The sequence below is a fragment of the Lepisosteus oculatus genome, chromosome 3, assembly GCF_040954835.1.
Source record: "Lepisosteus oculatus isolate fLepOcu1 chromosome 3, fLepOcu1.hap2, whole genome shotgun sequence".
Taxonomy (NCBI): domain Eukaryota; kingdom Metazoa; phylum Chordata; class Actinopteri; order Semionotiformes; family Lepisosteidae; genus Lepisosteus; species Lepisosteus oculatus.
Window position 1 is genome coordinate 38,269,803 of NC_090698.1, and position 17,756 is coordinate 38,287,558.

The following is a 17,756-nucleotide window of genomic DNA, read 5'->3' on the forward strand; positions in this document are numbered from 1 at the left end:
CATGTGAGTTTTTGTTTTTTTATTTCAACACTTATCTAGCTTATCTAGAAGTGGTCTTCTCAGTCTGTTTGCAAAACAAGGATTTGCAAACATGAAATGAATTTTATGATTTCCCCTTGTATTATAAATAACTGGCTTTGGAAGCCAACAAGAATGTTTATGGTTTATTATGTTTTTTGCTACATTATCTGTCAAATGGAATTTAGTACAACTTACTTTACAGTATAGTGCTTGTAGATAATTAACTGATTTTAGACTTTTTATTCAAACCCTGGCCTAATTATAAGTCATTTTAATATGCTTTTGATTACTGTGATATTTAGAATTTAAATATGTATGAGATTCAAGTCTTCTGCAACTCAGTACATCTGGAACATATAAAAAGGAAAAACTCTGTTTTGAACTACCATCTGTGGTTCACTGCCCTTTGAAAGGGGAAAACCGGTATTTAAGCACCATTATCAGATCACCACATGGAAACTGAATATTTTTTCCCTTGACCGGTCATTTGTTTTCTTGTCAGCATTTCCTGTAACTCTGCTGCCCCTCAGAAGTTAAAAAAATGAAAAAGTTTTCCAAACAGTTCAGTGGTTAAATATTCTTTGTACCAAGTTTGCGTTGTTTGTAGTATTTACATTTTCATAATTAGACCTTAGTCTCATTTTATATTACAGTTTTACCCACAGAACAATCCATCCATTAATTTCTAATTGCTTCTTCCGGTTGAGGATTTTGGGGGAGCTGGTGCCTATCCTAGCAAAGGGCACAAGGCAGGGTACACCCTGGATGGGAAGCCAATCCATCTAAAGACCAACATACTGTAGACAAATACAGACATGCACCACTCATACCAGGGCCAATTTTCCCAGAAAGAACTTAACCTACCACTATGTCTTTAGACTGGGAACATCCACAAAAAGAAAGGAACATACAAACTCCATGCAGATACTGTAGCGCCCCAGGTCTGGAATTCAACATAGGACCTCAATGCTGCACCAAGCTGCCCACCTATTGAATAATATGCTGAATAAAACATTTTAAGTTTTATTAAACTTAATGTTTAATATAACTTAAATAAAATGTAACTGAAATAAAACATTTGAGTTTTATTGATAATGAAGTAGCATTTCAAACAAAATTGTTTCTCAGAGCCATGATTTCTGTCTGTTTGTGATCCTTTCTAACGTCAGTGATGCCCCCACTCAGTTCTCTGTAAGACATATATATATATTTTAGTGGACATTTCTGTCAGCCACAACCCCTATATTGAACTCCTGAAGCTGTGTAAGAGAATACAAAAACCTCCCCTTTAGGGGGTTCTTAAATGATCTGCAGAAATCATATAGACTCATCCAAAATATTTTTGGAAAATCTGTAGAACCTTAATATTTTCCATCATGCTATTGTACACGTACTGTATATCCTTGTGTTTAGGGTCTGAAAGCTGAAAACTATTCATCTTTAATTGTAGTGTGATTTTTCATCCTTTCTCTGTTTTTGCGGATTAAATGCATCATGTCAGCCTGCTTGGGGTTTCCATATGTAGATTTCATACTGTGACAAAACATTCAGACCACATGCTTTTGAGTCAAAGATCACTGATTACAACAATAATGCACTGGTTAGGCAAACCTCACCACTTTTTTAAAAACTAATGTTCTTTAACAGTGTTTTTGCCCTTACAGATGTAACGACACGCATTTCCTTTGTCTCAGCTTGCCATTTACCATACTTTACCACACACCCCTATCCTTACCATGCTCTTAACCTTACTTCACTATTGTTTCATTATGCTCACCTATTTGTCAATATGAATAAAAGGAAGAATTTTGTGAAGGTTAAATTCTTCCCCGTTTTAAATACAAATGCTAACTTCAAGTATAATCAACATGAGCTGATCTGTCTGCACAATTTAGCACATTTTACTTATGTTAAAACCTCAATGCAGCTGAGACAGTGAATCGGCATGGTTAGGGTACTGGAGTGAAAAGATTGACACTACTGTGAAACATATAGTCTAATCGTAACGCACAACAAGTAGCATTCAAGGTCACCGACTTAAACTTTTACTATTATTATATATGGGATCATACAGTATATGATCAAATCATACGGATATATACTGACACAAAAGTGCAATACCCACAACACGTACCAAAGGTACAAAAGTATAATATTTATTCACTCTGTCATGATATAATTTTATATACAGTATATGCATTGATTGATCTAGCAGAATCAAACTTTGATGTAGTAAATATTAAATGCAAAGACACAATTATCTTTGATATACATTGTAACATTTCAATTTTAAATCTTATTTCAAAATTATTCACTTCAATAATAAAATCAATCATGAAACATTACATTTTTTCAGTACATGAATTAATCATAACACAGGAAGAATGTTGAGAAAAATCAAGGAACACTTAGAAATGTTTTGAAATTATATATATATAAACAAGAAAATTCCAAATTGAATACAGGAACACAGATGTAGAATATCACAAAAAGGGCAGATTCAATGTAATTGTTCTGTAAGTGAATACTTACTGTAGGAAGTCTCTTTGATATGTCAGAAAAAAGCATTTAAGGACCTTTAGAGAATCACAAAACATATTTGAAATAATACACATTTCACAGACCAAAAACAGCAGTATTTTAAAAATTTATTAGGCTTTGCAAGTAGTTTTTAAAAATAGAATCTCTAATTATATTTGTCATACCCAATCAATTTGGAGAAGCCATTTTTTTGTATTTTTCACATCTCGGGTTGCAGCTCTTTGATGTGAAAACCCATCAGCACTGTACAGGAGAAAATGAGGAATTGTGCTCAGACCCCTCTGACCCACCCAGAGACGACCAATTCAGGAGGACAAATCCTTTTTGACAGCATATTTTTTTAATAATTTGTCTGTCCAAGTTTTTGGATTGTGGCTATTGTAAAGCATCTAGGTGATTTATAATTTGGATTTACTGTAACTGTGCAAGACTTAAACATGCTTAAACATGCATTGTTTATTAAAGATAAGTTTAATCTGTTCATAAATTTGTTGGTCACTTCAGAGTTTTGCATTATAATATGACAAGTATCCAAAAATAAGAAATGATTGTACCTGAATTGCTTTCTCTATTACTAGACTTAAAGCTAACATAAGCTATTGTGGAGGAATCTAAAACAATAACAAAGGATTACAGTGTGCGTGTATATGAAGTGGTGTCTGTGTGTATACGTGAACATATATTTTCCACAGAATGGGTGTATGGAAATGTATGCACTTAAAAATTAACACCTACCTCATTCCTTCTGAAACAAAAATATCGCCTCATGAAATGTTCCATCTAATAAACTGGTTTCAGTTTAAAAATATGTCAACAGCAGACTTTAGTCCATTTAATAAGGTAGTTTTTAGAAGCCAACTGAATCCCACTACCCACGCTCTTAGTCACAGAGAAAAGTCATCCATGTACTGTATATTAGTCTGGCTGATAAAAAAGGCTGTGGTTTGCAGTTATTTTTTTCCCAACCAACAGATATGCTGTCATTAAGAAACAGTCAACACAGTATATGACAGTGATGTGAAACAGCAGAGGGCAGTGTTTATGCTATAGTGTTTATGCACCATCAAAGCTTCATCTTTGTCATTGGGAAATGTTATCCAGTCATTTTTTTCAGGTGTATCATTCACCTTTAGAATTCCTTTTTCTTTATTGTCCTGATTAGCAACACATTCAAATGCAATATGATCTCTACAATGAACCACTATCTACTAAAAAAGGTGACAAAACCAAACCAAATAATTAAAAAGTACTCTAATTTCTGTTATATGCAACTGTAAAGAAATTATTATTCAAACTAAATTGGTGACATCAAGACTCTAAGGGATTTAGAAATGGTGGGTTTTGTGTAACTACCTTTGTAGTTCTTTGATATGCAAAAAGCAAACAATAATGGAAACAATAATGGATACAAGTGGAACATATAATTTATCATTTATATTTTTTATTCATATGTTTCAATAATCTAGGGACAATAGTCAAACATCTAGCTAGTTTCTGCATTTGTAGTTCTTAGGAGCTTCAAAGCAAGAAAAAAATGTTTTGAAGTGTTTTCTTGGGTCTGAGACACACTACCAAAAGAATAGTTTACCTTTGGTTTTTCTGGTCGGCAGGATGTAGGCCTTTGAGATGCCGTGTTTGTAAATAGTGTAACTTGTATGTTGTATGCATATGTTGTGTGTTGTTTAGTTTTTCTGTGTCATTATTAATACATCTTTGTTTAACCCAGAGTGCCTGATTTATGACTCTTTTCACTAAAGCTGTGCCAGAGGACAAAGAACTCAGGTGTCTTTAATTATATTATTCTAACAGGTTTATTATTGGCAAAAGTTACTATTTGGGGTTATGATTATTCAGCCTACCCAGTCTATTTCTATTTATCTCTATTTTCTATTTATTTTCATAACCCCTTTTTGTAACAGTATGATCTACATTGTGGTATAGTATAGCCCCTTACACCTGAAGAAGGCTCCACAGCCGAAACGTTGTGTTTTCTTTCTGCTTTTTTCAGCATGGAATAAACCTTTACTTGTTCCTTTACATTGTGGTATAGTTAGCAAAACAGTCACACACCAGACGAGGAGGATTAGTTAAAACTGTGTCCTTTATATATTATAGTGCAGAATGTTGCATGCAGGAAGCAAAATAGTCAACTAGTAACATAAAATGGGAAACACTGAAGGGGATACTTATGAGAAACATAGAAATATCATTTTCATCTTCTAGACATTATAGAGACTGGTGAACAAAGCAAACAGAATGTGTAGTGGAAAAGGCATGTAATCCAGGGATGTTAATATTGTAAAATGAACTGGTTATAATCCATTTAACAGTATAATGTGTACTATTGTGTTCACCAAGAATGGGAAAGATGTTCCTGGGCTCAAAGGAATCTTCTACACTAATAGGCCAAATGAATTGTCATCTAAAGTTTGAATTTTTGAACTCTGCTCAAGTATTAAAAATCATAGGTAGGTTAAAAAAGTATTGACACAATCAAACCTTTTGGTTTCTGAATCAGCAGTAAAACACAAACCAGAGGTAACAGTGTGGAAACAAAAAGTGCATTTAAAAGGAGAACTTTTTTTTATACAAAGGTTATGATTGTTTGGAACAAGTTACTTCATATTGGAATTAGTTTGAAAAATTGGCATGTTGTAGTTTGTATTGCATGACCAGTGAACAGTCAACAGGCAAATGTATGCCATGATTACTTTAACAAAATTATTTCTGTAGGTGTGGATAATTGCATGCATAATATGGGACTCAATGATAGCTTTGACTTGTCTGATGACTTCCCTGCGCAGTATTTAAATCATTAAAAATATCAATAGATGTAAATGTTATTATTTTCATAGTTTCTTAATTCACATGACGATAATTCCGATGTTTTTACACATAAGGGCACATTACACAATACATTGATTTTGCCTGTTACTCTGTATTTTGTATCTAACATGGGTACATAAATATAGCATTCTCACACCTGCCTGTAATTGAAAACTCCTCCTGCATTTAATTGTATGGTAATCAGTATGAAGGAAACAATTTGAATTGCTGAAGCCTACTACCCTTTTATGTTTGTTTAATGAAAGATTAATACATTAATTATATCAACTGAAAAATATTATATTTGGAGAAGTGATTATCTGTGATAAACTGGGCTTGATGTTTTGTCTTTCCAAACACAGATCTTTGCAGAAAAAGTCAATTTCACCAAGGAAAGTTGTAGACTATAATAAAAGATTATAAATGAAAATGAAATATTTTATGCAGCAGTCTAACAATGTTTATTTTTGTTTTAATTCATTTGTTCATATAAAAACTCTCTATAGTAGAAGTTAATTCTTCAAAATAATTTAGACTAGCAAAACCGGAAGAGAGGGATCTTTTTGTCAGGTTGTTTGTCCACAGTTGGGTGGATGGGAACTTATGAATTGAGACATTTTTTAGCCCTTCCTGGATATCGGGTGCAGGATGTAATAATGTTAATTTGGTGCCTCTCTTCCATTCATGTTCAGATTTTTTACTGGTATATGCCATCTGGAAAATCACAGAAAAAAATAATGCTCTTGCTCTATAAAACTTTAACTAAAAACAAAAAAATAAAGCTTTAAATAAAATGCTTTTGATGTTCTTATACTGCTGGATTTTTGCTACAGTAAACATGAGTAGACATAATGGAACCCACACTTAGATTCTTAGATGTTTATTATACACGTTGGATGACGAAGATGCGTCAGTATGCTTTAGTTGCACATGAACAAGTAAAGGTGAGTTCCACTCTGAAAAGAAAAACTATGTTTCAGTTATAAAGTCTTCTTTAGTGTGAAGGAGAGAGTGGAGTAGAAAGAAGAGCACCATAAAATAAAACAGAAAAATAAAGGGCAGAGCAGATGAGAAAGAGTGGCCAAAAGAAAGGAGATCTGGAGAAGAGGTGTAAAAAGCTGTCACGAAGCGTTCTTTCAGGACCCTATGGAGGCAGCACTATCCGGGGAGGAGTGAGGAAAACACGGGGAAAAAAGCATGCAAAGAGACTGGAAGGAAAACAGGGGGCTTGTCCAAGATGCACTGGTGTTCTGGGGGGGATGTCCAAGGCAAACAAGTACAAGGGAGTCCGTAGCAAATCCAAGAATGATCCGATGTCCAAAACCGGGAGATCCATCCAGACACAGACAAACAGAGTTAAAAGCCAGAGTGGGATCCGGCGAAGGGTCGGGGGAATAAAAGTGGGGGTAACGGGACCAGACCCTCCAGTCCCGGACCCAAAAGGTCGGACGCTGTTGTGAAGCCGATGCCGTCGAGTCACTCGCGGGAAGGCGGGTGTCCATCTTCCAAAGCTGAGCCCAGATTGGCAGGAACGCCTGGCTTTTATAGGATAGGGGGGCAGGAACCGGAGGCAGGTGCAGGAGATAAGTACAAAACTGGGCAGGACTGGAGCGTCCTTAAGAGGAGTGGTTTACGAGCATGACAATTTGTAAATGAATGGAGATATTCCAAAAAAGAAAGGAATCTATCACTTAGAGAAGAGGGAAGTTTAATGATCTTGCCTTCTGATGTCTGGAATCCTGGAATACCTGTGAAAGGACTCCAACAGAAAGGTTAGTGTGATAATGGACAGAAGAGGTGAAATAATGAACTGTTGCCTTGGAGAGATCTTTGATTCTTACTGCTTTGACGTGCTTCCCAGGATTCGTCTTCTTCTTGTCTCACCAATGTAAATGCATTTTCTACAAGAGAAGAAGTAAATGACATTGTTAGATACAGTGTGTGTGATGTTCTCTCAGTGTCTTTGAAATGTCCAGTGGGCTCACGCATATGCATGCTGTTGAATGTGCTGTATATTTGCAAATATAAATTTGTTAGTTAACTCCTATTTACATGTCACAACAAAGAGATATTTGTAACATGGAAAACAAGAAATATCTTAATCTTTCATCAGATGTTAGATAAAATGAGTACCAGATGAAGAGTTTTTGTGGAACCGTGAGAGTGAAACTGCCTTCCCATTTAAAGCTTCAATGAAAGGTACTACATTTATACAATTTAAACTATTTGCTTTAATGCTTAAATGCTTTAAAAAATGGCCAAACCATTAACAGCCATTAAAGTAAATTTCTGTGGCAATGTTTACACTTTTTTGTTTGAGTTACATTATACGTATTTTGTTAAATTTTAATTAATTTTGTAAAAATGTCTTGTTTTATAGCATGAGCCCCTAGTTTCTGACCCCCCACAGAGAAAAAATAATGACAGCATCAATCTTACAAAGTAGAGGTTTCTCATAAGCCTGAGTTCTCAACCTGCTGGTGCATTATATTACACATTATTTATCATGAATGCATTACAATATAATGCAGGAAATAATAAAACACACTTATAAATAGCTTCTTAAATCTCCTTCTCAAATTCCATATTTTTTACTGTGTACTTTAAATGTACCTTTTGCTTCAGTTACCTGTTTGAGTATAAATACCAAGCCTCTCTAAGAAAAGTTTTTTGTTAAACAGAATGTATTGTAGGCTGCAGTTAAAACCACTATTTAACATAATCTGCAATGTTTTTCTGTGAAATTCCTACAGGATTTGTCTTCCAAGATGCATCACAGGCACACTTTCTGGGATAATTAGAGTACTAATCATAAGAGTGAAACATTTCTTTGTTAAGAAAGAGAAGAAATGTGTATAATTTTTGTAAATCATTCCTTCAACCCTTTATGTTCCCTAAGCATTCTCATTACCACATATTTCCATTTACAAAATACCTAGTGACATTGTCATATTTAAATACTCAAGAGGGTGATAATAGCTTTAGAAATGTGGATTCACAGGAACTGTGAAAATCTCAACAATTAACCCAACATTTCAGACAGCCACTTGCCTCCTTACTTATTCTTTTCTCCTGCTGAAACACAAAAAAGGCAATTTATTTTGAAGTTGAGATTTCTCTCATTGTTCATTGGTGTCATTAAAACACCAGTCCTTTCTCGAAAGTATTTTAACCTTTTCACTCCACAAATCCCTCACAATTTATTTTGCTAAATCGTTGCCGTTATCAGTTTCAGTTTTTTATTTTATGCATACAATTACTGAAAGATTTTTGCAATTGAGAAGACTGGATAAGATGTCCTTGGTTTTTTTGTTTACATACAATCAACAAAATTAAGAATGATTATGAGAAAACCTGTTAAACCTGCTGCATTATTAACACCACAGGGTGTTTCAAAAGAAAACAAACTGTACTGTATGTATCACCATATCAAATGTTAACTACGGTTTAATATGTTCTGTGTCACGCAAATGAAGGCCTATGTATTTTTTTGCAGAATAAAGCTGCAATAAAAACATCTGCACTCTGAGGTAGGGGCACAAACTTTCCAGTTTTTCTTTTGAAGGTTTTTTTTTTGTTGTGGTCCAAAGATGAACTAAAGGGTGAAAATGGCCCAAAACCAATATTCAAGAACTAAATATTTTAGTGAAGTAAAGTTGAAAATATGATTGTGTGTGTTTTTATACACTAATTCATTTATTCATAGTTTACAGGATCCGTATATAACCGCAGCCTACTGATTACAGAAACAACTTCAGACATAGGTACTGTAGGTTATAGTGTAACACCTGGGACTTGAGTGATGTTAAACATTATTGTAGTTTTCATTACCCATTTCAGGTGCATTCAATGCATGTTAGCTAGTGGAAAATGTATTATCTAGTAATTATATAAACAACAGTTAAAAACAAATAGTAACAATTCAAAATAACAATTAACATATTATTCTTCACAACAATTTAAATATGCCAAATATTTTTGACAGCATCTTACTCTTATCACCATCAAACAAATAAAAAAATATAAAACAAAAAAAAAAGCCAAATAATTACTAGTCTTGAATACTTATGATCAGTACAGAATTAAGGACATATGTTTCTGGTGTCTTTTCATGTTGATTCACCACTGCAAATCCAAACCTCTCTTACAGTTTAATACAGAATCGTTCTCCCTCCAGAAGTACTTTCCTGTCATCTGCACTATCGAAGGCTTGGCCACCCCATGCATATACATTTTTAATATTTTTTTTCTATTAGTTTTACTCTGGACAAGAAATAGAAAAGGGAAGACAGCAGCAGAGTTTCCTTCATCTCAAGCTGCCTGTCCTGGCTTACTGAATCAGAAAGACTAGAACTGTTTGAGTGGACTCTGGCCCCAGGCAGTCTACCAGACCCTCGCTGTGTTGTGATTTGACTCATAATGTGAATAATGTTGATAGTTTCTTATCTCGCTATAACAATTTGTATGAAACTAACACCTGACCACACTGAGTCAACATGGGTAGGTCTGCATGTCAAGCATGATTCAGTTTACCAGGGATTATTAAAGAGCAATTACCTTCCATTTCTTCTTAGCAAGTGTATAGGCATTCTCTTGACAGACCTTGTTACCTTTTTAATTATTTTGCATGCTTGTTTGTCCTACAATACTGGATGAGAGTGAAAGAGGAAATGAGGAAGACAGAGGAGAGAAATACTCAACTTCCTGAAAGTCGTCAGAACCTCATGTCAGACAAGTGTAAATGCCTCCAGAGTTCTAATAGAAACACTCACTTTATTCCCTGAAGAATCCATCCACTTTGTAATCTGTTTATGCAGTTGTGGGGGAGCCACCGAGCAAGCAACAGGCACAAGGATTGGACACCCTAGATAGGACACGAGTCTATCACCACACATAGACACAGACACACTCACATTTACACCTGGACTAATTTTCGCAGAAGTCGATTAACCTACAGTATATGTACTTTGGATTGTGAGAGGAAACTAGAGGAAACCCCCCTAAACACATGGAGAACATACAAACTCCACATAGATAGCACCCCAGGAATTGAACCCAGGGCTCTAGAACTGTGAAGCAGCAGTGATAACTACAATGCCACTGTGCCACCCTGACTGGAGTATTCCAGCCCAGTATTTTACAATTACAATTACAATTACAATCATATTGATTTTATCATGGAACCCTCTTGTGCTTTCCTGTAACACAATTCTTTGCTTTTGAAAACCATTCAATTCACCAAACTGAACTAATAGGAACTAATTCAGTTGGGTAGCTGTGTCAGCCTGTGTAGACTGCAAAGGAACAAGTATAAATTTATTCCATGCTGAAAAGAGAAGAAAGAAAACACAACATTTTGGCTGTGGAGCCTTCTTCAGGTGTGAGAAAGACAGGAGAGTAAGCAAAGGTAATGTAGCATAGGAGAGCAAAAGCTGGAAGAGAGGAGGAGTGGGAGGTGGGAGCAGGGCACAGACAGAGTGGCCTATCAGGTAGAGTGAAGTCAGAATAGGTGAAGAGAGGAGACCGCTTCAGAGAACAGTGAAGATTAAAGATTTCTCCAAATCCATTGTTTCTCATTTCACCTCTAATGGCTATGATCACACTAATCTCTCTGTCTCTGTTCTCGAAGATGGTTTTCCTAACTCCTACATCAGAAAGACTACAAAAACTAAAATTATCCTGCAGCTTGGATCACACCTTTCCCCTTCTCTCAATGACAGACTAATTATCTTCTAAATTCTCTCTATTCATTGTAGGTTTCATTTCACACCTCTCTTTACCTGTCCTGACTTCACACTTTGTTTATTGCCCTGTCTTTCTCACATCTGAAGAAGGCTCCACGGTCAAAATGTTTTCTTTCTTCTCTTTTGAGCATGGAATAAACCTATTACTTGTTCCTTAATAGAAACTAATAGGACACCATTAAGCTATGATGTAATGCAGCTTCCAACTGATTCTTGTAGTATGAAAGATTATGGTGATTACTTATTAATTATAAGCTATTATACTGTATGCTACATATGAATTAGAGATAGTAACATATTCAGATTTTTGCATTTCTAGATCAATTGCTTTTCTGATTTTTTTTCTGAAAAGCAACAAGAATTATGTGAGAGGTAAATTTGTTGTTCACCTGGAAATTCTTTTCTCAAAATATTTTAGTAAAACCAAAAGCATTATTTATTCTGTTTTGTGTCCTAGTTTTGCAAAAATACTTGTCTTTAACCCAGACATCTGGAGTATTGTTAATTATATTAGAGATATTTGGCTGCAAAACAAATATTGTACTATTTATTACACTTCAGTATAATTAATTATAACTTAGAGCTTTTATATACTGTATTGATGTGGACGTTAGTGCAGCCTGTCCAGAGGATGTCTGATACTCCTGACTCAGGAGTGTGCAAATCTTCATTCCATATGAGCTTCAGAAGTGAGTTCCAGATGACAGAATTGGCTCTAGTTATTTTTACTGTTAAGGATTTTATAATAAAGTGGTGAGATGGTTCAAAATCTGCTTAAAATAATTTGGCTAAAATGTAAGGGAAAAGAAAAAAATCGAATTTGTGAAACCTTCCAAAAGCACAGAAAAATAAAAATCTCAAACACAAGAATCCTTGTTTAATGGAAGCTGTCTCTTTTAAAAAGACTGGTAGGGTGGAAAGAAGATACTGAAAACAATTTTAGCTCTAGGAATTCTAAAACCTGCTTGATATTTTAAAGGTTTCACATGAAACGCAACATGTAATGTTATCAGAGTGTACCTTCTAAGAGACATTGGTATTGTTGTATGTGTTCCTAATTTGATTTCTGACTGATTTTTGGTTCTGAAATATTTTTAACATAGGAGTTCCAACTAAGCTGGAGGTTGTAGACAATACTGTATATAGAAAGTAATTTCAAGGGGTTTTCTTGTTCTGGTTTTACCCTTTTTTTCTAGTAAGGTGTGGCAGAGAAAGCGACAAGGAAATTGTGAGTTGATCTGATCAGAACTCCCTCCTCAGAGGTTGGCGACCAGTGAGAATGTGGCTGCATGCCTTGTTCTCATTGATTGGATAAACGCTTTTAGAAGCATCAATATTCCAAACAGGAAAGTCATTTGTGTTCTTGACTTCACAATGGAAAAACGTGGAAGTATGATTATCAAATTGTAGCTTAGCACGACTGGGTCTGGGCAGGACTATGATGGAAGAGCTCTAAGGTAAACAAGGTTATTGAGGCAAGTGGTTTTGGTGGACCAGTAGGTGGCAATCTTCTCTTTGGACCAGGATTTAAAACAACCAAAGGCCCAGAATTGTGACCAGGGACACTGTGCTAGAGGACACGCCATCCTTTAAATGAGAAGTTAAACTGAGATTCTGACTATGTGGTCAGAACAGATCCCATCGCACTTTCCAAAAATGCACAGGTGTTTAAACCAGTGTCCTGGCCAAATTCCACTCTGTGTTTTTACAAACTAGCCTTTCAGGGGCTTCCTTGATTCAATTGGCAAATATATTTCTCACTTCCTTGACTGACTTGCAGTTCATTAGGCTTTGATGGAGCATAATGGCTGCTACACATCATCTAGATTAAGTGTTTCAGTTGTGGGCAAAATGTGCACCCTCTAATATGTAAATAATTTTGACTTTCTCAGGAATTAAAATGCCATATAAATTTAATGAATTATGAGAATTATAATAGCTGCTCACAGACCCTGGGTTTAATGGCTGCCCTTAGCTGTCTGTGTGGAGTTAGCATTTTCCCTCCCACATTCACATTGATTTTCACCAGGTGCATCACCTAGGGTTTCTCCATACTCCATCACTTGCAAGAGAAAAATGAATTTGGTGCTTCTTTCATTTCAACTGATTATCGGACTGTGGTGGAGTAGCAGCGTTTGTTACTTGTTTGTTTGACCATGCCATTAGATGTACATGTCCTTCTTTTCCAAGCAATGTGAATCTCAACCAACCAGAAAACACCTTGGATGAGATTCCAGTCCATCATTGTACACACACAGACACCTACACCAGTAGGTTCTGGCCTTGTTTTTCCCAGAAGCCAATTAACCTACCTGTACAGTATGTCTTTGGACTGTGGGAGGTAACTAGGGCACCTTACAGAAACACAAACACAATAAGAACATACAAACTCCACACAGCTAGCACTGCAGGAATTGAACTAAGGGTCAAATGTGCTGTGAGGCAACAATGATAACAACTGCACTTATCCTATTTTCATTTAAAATAAAGCTCTCCCATATGTGCTATACTGTACATGTACTACAGACCTTCCTGGTCCCCTCCAGTCCCCATCCAGTCCTACATGTTTACAACCTCACATCAGAAAGAAGAGTTGTGTTGGGAGTTTATCCATAGTGATAATATCCGTAGAGCAAAGATAACAACTGGGTGGTTTTCAGTACTGAAACAATGTTTGGTCATATCTTTTGCGGTTATTTCATGAATTAAAATTATATCCTTTTCAATTGCTGAAAAATTCTTAATCAACTCATGTGGGCAATTTTAACTTCACTTTAATACCACAGAGCACATAGTGTTTTTCTGAAGTTACATGACTTGAGCTCAATATTTTGCAAAATGAACAAAACTATTAGCTCACATTTTCAGTTTGTAAATATTATTATTGTGTGTCCAATGAACTATGGGTTTAAAATATTTTGCATTTCCATGTGCTTCTGTATGTATTTACATGTTAAACAAAGATGTTTAACATGTAAATACTGTATATTGAGGCTGATTGAACTTGGCATTCTTACGTCCCAGTGTGTGTTCTGTGTGTGTGTTTTTCTATGTCCACACTGCTGACCCTTGATTGTTCTCCCTTCCCCATTGGCCCACCATTACACCACACTTTCAGTATGACGTCATCATCAATTAGCTCTCAGCCAATCAGAACACATCGTATTCAGAATATAACATGGAGGTTTTCAGCAAGGAGAGGCCTTTTGTTTGACTTTGGTCCTGTTTGCTTTTGGTTATTGCTTTGTGTGTATTTTCGTATAGCTTTGTTGTTTTGTTGGTTTTCTGTTAGTTTCTTTGTGCTTTCATTTGTTTGTGTGTTTATCCTTTTTTTGCCATTACCTTGCCCTAATGTGCTACATGTTCAACCTTTGTGTTCTTTTGTACCCTGTTCCTGTTGATTACTCTTGTTTTCCCTTATTTGTATTCCTGGTTCACTTGTGTTTTTGTGTGAACTTTTGTATATAAGGTTAGCTTAGGTTGTTGGGTACACTTACACACTTAGTTGATTTTGTATTAGTTCACTAGTTTAGCACGGGTGAGTGCAGTTTGTCTTGTATGGTTTTGGGTAGTCAGTGGAGATTAGTTAGGGTGTTGAAGATGCTGAAGACCGTGTGTTTCGGGTTTTCTTTTGTAGTTAGGTTAACTTTCCCTCACTGTCCTAGCCAGCTCCATTTTTTTGTTATTTTCTTTAGCACCACTCTAGTTCCTTACTCTTATCATGCTTCGTAGTCCCTCACCAAAACCCACCTGCTTCCAAAAGAACTATCTTAAATGTTACACCCCTTTACCCCTAGACACTTGGGGTCGTAACAGAGACATAAACTAAAGTGTGATTTTAACATTCATTTGATATGACATTGCTACTCTGCTGTCTTTGGTAGTGATGGCTAATCAAGTTCAAGTTCACATTTATTGTTATTCCAGCCATAGTTTTTCAGAGGTAACAAAGATTATGTTTTATATTTTTCTTTAAATACACTACCTCTCAATTCATACAATTTGTAGCCAACGATGGAACTGAATGTTACTCTGGTAACAGGTAATGTGGACAGTCAGAAAAAAGTAGTGAGCAGTACAGTTTTATGTTTTTCGACTTCTCCAGTGCCTTCAATACCATCCAGCCCTTACTTCTAAGGAGGAAGCTGGAGGAGATGAAAGTCGATGCCTCCATGATCTCGTGGATCACTGAATACCTGACAGGCAGACCACAGTCTGTGAGACTTCAGAACTGTGTGTCTGAACAGGTAGTGAGTAACACACGGGCTCCTCAGGGGACGGTTCTTTCTCCGTTCCTCTTCACCCTCTATACCTCAGACTTTAAATACAACTCAAAGTCATGCCACCTGCAGAAGTTCTCAGATGACTCTGCAATTGTGGGACGTATCAAGGGTGGGCAGGAGGAAGAGTACAGAGGACTGGTCAGCAGCTTTGTGGAATGGTGGGGGGAGAACCACCTGCAATTGAATGTAGCAAAGACTAAGGAGTTGGTGATAGAGATTCAGGAGGAAGAGGGTCCAACCTACCCCTGTCTACATCCATGGGAGTGGCGTGGAGATGGTGGACTCGTACAAGTACCTGGGAGTGCACATCGACGATAGACTGAAATGGTCTAAGAACATCAAGGCCATTTACAAGAGCCGACTTTACTTCTTGAGGAGGATCAGGTCCTTCAATGTGTGTAGTAAAATGCTACATATGTTCTATCAGTCGGTGGTGGCGAGCGCCATTTTCTACGCGGTGGTATGCTGGAGCTCTGGGATTAGAGCAGTGGATTCCAACAGGCTGAACAAGCTCATCAGGAGAGCAAGGTCTGTCATTGGGTCTGGCCTGGACCCTCTGGAGGTAATGGCTGAGAGGAGAATGGTGTCCAAACACCATTGTTGGCCATCATGGACAACATCTCCCATCCCCTCTATGACAGGCTTGCAGAAATGAAGAGCATGTTCAGCAATAGACTGATTCATCCACGGTGCGACAGGGAGCACTACAGGAGGTCATTCTTGCCTTCTACCATAAGACTGTACAATGCATCCACCTTGCGTCTGGGCAGAGGCAACATTGACAGTGACCTGTTTCTGGACTGAACAGTAAACTGATGCATCTGTTCTTTTTCTTTTCCCGTTTTAAAACCGTTTTTGTTCAATATATGCTAGGGACCTGTGCAATACATTTATATTTATTTATAGTCATTGTGCAATATTACTTTTTTGTGTACTGTTCTGTTCTGGTTTTGTTCTGTTCTTTGTGTGTTCTGGACTGCGAGTAACTTTTCTACTGATTGTATTGTATTATTATTATTGTATCATTCATTACACTGTGTCTGTGTTGTCTGTGTTAAGCTGCTGTTGCACTGCAATTTCCCTCACGGGATCAATAAAGTATCTAATCTATCTAAATATCTTAATTCCTAGGCACTTATTCTTACAGCTAAGTGAAACACTCAGCGATCACTCAGTCATTTTTTCCTCAAAAGGTTATGTCATTTTGTAGTTAGCCCTCCTTGTATTAGTAAACTTTTAAAGCCTTTCTCTATACATTTCATAACCCCACACTACAATGTGATGTTGAGATTCACAGTGAGCTTAATAGTCATATTTTGAAAACATTATTTTCCATTGATATTTTGGAATTGATTAGAAGCATCAGTCACTTGAAGTGAAAGTTCATGTCTGTTACTGGTGTGCGTACAGTATCTAGGTGTTTTTTCATATTTCTAAATTCCTCCCCCTGTAAGTCACAAACAAATACTGAATGAGTATGGATGACTTGGAAACTAAAAGTAGTAAAGAGCCAGAAATGATCTTATTTGAGAGAAATGGATCAGACACTGTGTATACTTCTGCCAGAAAAAAAGCGTGGCTCCTTATCTGTCACTATATCATGCAGAAATAGTTATATAGTGACAGAAAGGGATGCGTGCTCTCTCTTGATAAACTAGTGTTTAATGTCACTTTGTTATTTAAATGTATAATCTGTTTACTGCTTATGCATTATGCATTAGTAATTTTAGGATAATCTGATTATATGCCTTAGGCTGTAGCATCTTTTCTCATGTTTAATAACTCTTTTCTCCACTTCGCTGGGCATGAAAGGAGCATGTATTATATGTCTGATAGAGGTCACACATTAGCAACTCTTAAATGTGTTTTGATAGTTCTATTAAGATATACTGCAAATTATACTCAAATATTAACATATATATAACATGATTCTCCAGATAATTTCAAAATATTTGCAATTGGAAGAAAAAACAGGTACAGACCTCTTCAGTTGAAATGTTGCTAATGTTTCAACAAAGCAACCAAGAAAGAGTTAAAGGAGATCATTAAAATAACTTTGTACTGCAGTACAAGTAGGCTCTGCTGCAGCAGTCTACATTTCTAGAACTTCAGGAAATGGGATTTCAAATGTTTTCCTGTTTCCCCTTGGGGCATTTCTCACATCAAACTTCCTGTTTCCTCCGTTTTAGTAAATTTCCAGTAGTAAGCGTGATTTAGATGTTATTTGGCACCTTTGATAGAAATTAAGTAGCTCAATGGTCAAACAAACAAAAACTATTGCTGACAGGGTTACTAACCGTAACCCTAAAAAAATGTAAACACAATGCAAAATTCAAAGTAA

At 36.2% G+C, this 17,756-nt stretch overlaps 1 protein-coding gene across 2 annotated transcripts in view; it reads right to left on the reverse strand.

Moving 5' to 3' along the window:
* Positions 1-6,220: 6,220 nt before the first annotated feature.
* The window catches only part of snx18a (sorting nexin 18a), a 62,294-nt gene continuing 50,758 nt past the window's right edge, over positions 6,221-17,756 (reverse strand). For both annotated transcript variants that reach the window (XR_011189073.1, XR_011189072.1), the window contains exon 4: positions 6,221-7,289. The gene's annotated coding sequence lies outside the window, so the exon portion shown is untranslated. The remainder of the gene's footprint in view (positions 7,290-17,756) is intronic.